Genomic DNA, 6000 nt, shown 5'->3' with positions numbered 1-6000 from the left:
GGCCAGATTTGTCAGTAGAAATCCGGCAAACCCGGCTAACCCGGCTCCAGCCGGATTTGGAAAATTCAAATCCGGTACAGCCCTATGTATGTATGTATATATATATATATATATATATATATATATATATATAAATATATATATATATATATATATATATACATATATATATATATATATACATATATATATATATATATATATATATATATATATATATATACATACATATATATATATATATATATTTATATATATATATATATATATATATATATATATATATATATATATATATATAAATATATATATAAATATATATATAAATATATATATATATATATATATACATACATATATATATATATATATATATATATATATATATATATATAAATATATATATATATATATATATATATATATATATATATATATATATATATATATATATATATATATATATATATATATATATATATATATATATATATATATATATATATATATATATATGATGATATATGAATGTTGGAAAAGTGTGTTACGAGTTTAGCACTTTTTTGTTACGAGTTCAGACTTTTTTTTATGGACAAGATGTAGAGAGGGGGACCCGTCAGGTGACGGTTCGTTATGGTAATAAAGTAAATAAAAAAATTAGTCAGGAATTTTAAATTGTTTAATGAAGCATGACAAAAAGTATATAAATAGTAAAAAAAAATGTATTTAATAATTATGAGTATTATTGATTATGTTACGTTGGTGTTGAATTGTATATATATTCCTTTTATTGCATTAGCATGTTTTCTTTATGTCATTATAGTAGAAGGATTAGCCACGTTGTGTAATATAATACGTTTTGGAATACAGTTATATTTTTCTATTGTATTTTATGGCATTGTTTCTATTATTGAAAATTTTAAAAATGACGATGAATAAAATTATTTATTGAAGCGTGACCGAATGTATATAAAGATTGAAAAAAATAAAAAAATAGTTATAATCAATGGAAACAAAAAACAAACATTTACAACAATTTCAACCGAGTTCAACAGTTGCAGTAGTTAAACCTTATAAACCTAATCCTCCGATAGATAATGGTGGCACGCACGACTCGCATGGAAATCGTATTCGATTTTTTGAAGTGCGTTAATAAAGAAAAAATAGTAACAATATTAGCAATTTCGAGCGTGTTTATTATTATTCTAGTGGGAGGTTATTTATTTGGAGCGTTATTGGCTGCTTTCATATTATTTGGAACAATGTTGGGATTATATATTTGTAATAAAATAAAAATATTGTAAAGGTTATATTATATATTATAATAAAATAATATTTTCCAATTCTATTAATTCCGTAAGAAATTCCACCTGAGATAGCGCCACCCAAAACAGCTTTACCAATGGTAGGTAATATAGCACTAGTAAGAGAAGGTAAAATAACTTTAGATGCTAATCCTAAAAGAGATCCGAAAAATTTTTCACGCATTCGAATTGTTCTATGTTTTTTATAATGTCTTTTATAATTTTTCTTTTATGTCTTCTTTTATACATTTTTTATCGCGGTATAAAAGATGATAATAAAGCTAAAACTGCGGCTAACAATGGAAGAAATTTACCACGCATGCGTTTTCTTAAATGCCTTCTTAAACGTTTTCTACCTGCGTCTTTTTAAGGAGGTAAATAAACTCTTCCTCTTCCTCTTTTTCTATGCATTACGACATGTTAGAGCTTTGTTAAACTAACTTATATTGTAAAGACATGTTTTTTTTAACATGTTCAAATTTATTTTTTTACATTTGTTTAATTTAAGCTTCATACCAAGGATAAATTTTGAATTTTCTTAAAGTGTCTGCTTTATTTCCTCCTCGTATTTTTCTTCGTCTTCTGAATCGTTTTTTACCCGCGCCTTTTAAAGGAGGTAAATAAACTCTTCCTTTTCCTCTTTTTTTACAAAAACTTTTTTTTATTTTACAAGCGTTACAACAAAATTTTTTACGCATTGCGTTGTTTTTGAAGATAATCTAAAGCGTAACCTCCTGCGCTTGATTTTAATAGACGTTTAGCAAAATTTTTAACTTTGGTAAAAAATTTTCCTTTGCCTCTATGATGACGAGTTCGACGACGGTGTCCGCTTCTTCTTGTACGCCTGCAAGCCATTAAGACAAGAATAAAAAAATAACAAGATTTGGTTTTTTAAGATTTTTTCAGAAATAAATAGCCGTTTATTTATAAAAATACAATGCAAATAGGGTTTGTTTAATAAAAAGTAAAAATGTTTTATGATAAATTTAAGACGATTTAAATTTCGTAGGAACATAGGTTACTTCATATTCGGCTCCTACCCCGGTTTCTACAAGTTCAGTTGGATATTGCAAATACATAGTAAGTACTCCTCTAAATTGATCTGTAAATTGAACATTGATTTGAAACGAATTATTTCCAGCAATAACAGCTGGAGGTTTATCGTTGATGAAATTGAAGTCGCTAGTGGTGTCAATGACTAAAGGTTCTGTAGTGTTAGTAGTACTAAAATATATAGTAGGATGTCTTAAAAAACTGTCATCGTCACTATAATAGTAATCTGCAAAATTGGTAATATTAAAAGTAGAGGGTATATTTCCTTTAGACCAAGAAACATAACTTCTCCAAAGTGCTTGTTGATCATCTTGCTTTGTCAAATCGTATTCGGTAGTATCTCCCGATGAATTAACAAATGTTCTTCTAAAATTATATTGAGTGACTTTTTTAATGATATTGCAAGCCATTTCCACCGGCATCATACAACCTTTGCTTAAATGATTGCTTTCTTTTTTTGAATTAACAAAAAATAAAATGCTGTGGGGTACAAGATCTGCTGTTTTTATACTTCCTAAATTGACAGTGACTTCTGCAACATTTTCTACATTGGTTACAACGTGTTCGTAGTGGGCAAAACGTAGTAAAGTATACATTTCGTCTTTTTTACTGTTGATATATAATGATCTTTCTTACGGTAAGCTGGGTTTGAGTCTATAAGTGTTGCAATAAATCATTGGGTTTTTGATAGCTACTCCTATATTGGCAAGCGCTGTTACGTCGGCGTCTGCTATAGTCGTATCCATTCTATTAGTTGATTCATATCATTTTTTATAAGAAAATCTAATCTAAATTGTTTATTTTTTCCAAAATATTCTTTCATTTGAAAAACTTCACACAATAAATTTAAAGGTACTCTAAATTTATAACCTTTACCACCAGCCATCATAGCATTATATATATCTCTTAGCGTTGTTTGATAAGAAGGTGTTGAAGTTGAATTAAGAGGACGTATGAGACCGTTAGGGTCAGCAGATTACACTAGTGTTTTAGTATCGGCAAAAGTAACAGCGTTTGTGCCGTTATCAGAGCTTTCTATTAAACCTAAATTAGGATTAATCATCCATTCTCTAAAATTTTTCATATAACTTTTTTTAATCAGTAAAGATCTCAAACGATCATAAGAGCGGTTAATTATAGCGTTGTTTGCACAAGTAGTATTGTTTTTTTGATAATTGGGATAAAAATTTGACAGTTTTAATTAAAGCGTGAATAAAATTTGTGACTAGACAAAATCTTTGAAATAAAGCATCGTCTGCTGCAAATTTTGTTTGCGTGCCTAAATTTTTATAAACAAATAAATCAAAATCCAAATAAAAATCTGGGGGATATGTCCATTCGTTAAGAATAGTGGTAAAAGTAATTAAATTAGCCATATCAGAAGTAAGATCATAAGAAAATTTCTGAGTATTAACAGCAATGATTTCATCTTGAGATTGAGCTGTTTGAAAACCAGAATATTTTTCATTTAAAATAGCTTTATATTCAGCACTAGTATTACCACTTGTTGCTACTTGTAATAAACGATTTTCGTGATCTGCTTGCGCTAAAACATCTTCAATAGTAACATGACCGTTTGTATTAGGTATGTAGCGATTACCATCGTCTACTCTCATATATTTAGCTAATGAAGCCATTTTTTTTAAATAAAGAAAATTAATTTTTTTTTATTTATTCATCTTCTGATTCTGAAGTGTTTTTTTTAAATGGTATTTTTTTGTTTTTAACATCTTTTAAAGCTCGAGTGTAACCAAGTTCAATTAAACTTTTTTTATTCAATTTTTTTTCTCTTTTTCGTTGTTATTGTGTATGAGTGGACTTAATAAAATGGCTCTTTGTTGAATAATACAATTTCTACATAAACCATTTATTTTGTCAACAGCATTTACTTCTTGAAAGCAGTTTGAACATATGTGTAAAGGTGATGATTTATTTTTAGGTTTTTTTTCAACAATTTCTTCTGCTTCTAAACTTTCGCTTTCAGATTCTGAATATTTTCGTTTTTTAGGTTTGGGTTTGATTTGTACATTTTTTTTCATTTTTTTGGGAGGTTTTTCATCTTGTATTTCTTCTTTTTTATTTGTCAATTTTTTTATTTCGTCCAATTCTGTTTTCATCTTTAACAAATCAGATTTAGTCGAATATTGAGCTAGTTGATTTTGTAATTGTTGCATATGATTTTTACTTTGATTAAATTGATCTTTAGGATTAATTTTTGAATCTTCCATCATTTTTTCTTCTAAATTGACTAAATTTTTATGATATCTTCCTTTGGCGCAAAAGAGACTCATTTTTGTAAAAAAATAGAGTTGGTGAAAAAAATAACAACTTTTTTTTCTTTTTATATTTTCTTAATAATAAATAAAAAATAAAAGACATTATTTTATACTAATCAAACTAGTTAATTGTAAAACGGAACCATTTAAATCTTTAACGTAGGATTAAAAAAAACAGTAGAGCTAAGATTGCTCAAGTTGAGCGGTTCAGATTTTGAATTGAGAAACGACCATCTTGTTTGTTTCCAATCGTCCACATCGTTGATATCAAAGGTGGATAATTGTCCTTGAATGGAAGTGTTTCGATTTTTTGTAAAATCAATATTGGTGGTAACTTGAGTAGAATTGGTATAGTCTAACATATTAAAAAAAGCAACAATTCCAGGAACATAAACTTTGTTCATATATATTCCACAATTGACAGCTTGATCGCATTTAATAAAAATGTAAGCGTCTGTAGTTGTAGGAAAATTGGAAACAGTGTTATTAAAGTTACTTATTTGAGTGAGAGTACATCTTAAAAAAGCTAATCTTTTTTTTTGAATTTTAAAATCTTGTGTCATGGTGTTGGTCATATTTTGATCGATTTGCATAATGAAAGGATTAATTTGTTGAGTTAAACTATACTGATCTCTTTGTAAAAGTAAAGTATAAGGTATAGGATTGTTTCCAACAGGTTGATACATTTTTAAAATGATATTTTTTAATGGTAAACTGTCTGTCCAAGTTTGTACAATAGTACCGTTGCTCTTTTTTTGATAAATAACTTGACCAATTGACCATTGAGCGGAGTACAATAAAATATTAATTCTGTTGGATTATTTCCTTGCAATATAGCTTTGACATTGTTTAATCATGTTTTATGACTCGGTGTAGTAGCTCTTTCAAAACTGGCTGTTGTGACAAGAGGTACTTTGATAGCGTTTGAAAAAATAGGTTTGATTTGTTCGCAATATAACAAAATTTCAATAAATGTTTCTGCGTTGTATTTAGCAATTAAACTTAAATCTGCTGTCATTATACTATAAATATCGCAAGGTAATGTGGATGGTAAAGTTTGAAAAGTAACAGCTGTTCCAAATTGCCAAAAAGTAAAAGTTGTTCCAAATTGTTGGTGATATGGAGAAATTTCATTTGCTTTCATTTCAAAATAAAGAGAGTTATTTGAATTAATTAATGCTTTACTTATTTGTAATGGTGATGATAATTGTCTTTCAAACGAGGGCAAACACCAAAAGGTGTAATAATTATTTAAGCCGTCTTGAGGAATACAAGTTGGTATTTGATATTCCTGACTTGTAATTAATTTATTGTAAGTATTACGATAACTTCCTTCATAAACAAAATCAGAAAAAGTAATATTGTTT

Source organism: Hydra vulgaris, chromosome 14 (genome assembly GCF_038396675.1).
Source record: "Hydra vulgaris chromosome 14, alternate assembly HydraT2T_AEP".
NCBI lineage: Eukaryota > Metazoa > Cnidaria > Hydrozoa > Anthoathecata > Hydridae > Hydra > Hydra vulgaris.
This window is presented reverse-complemented; position numbering follows the sequence as displayed.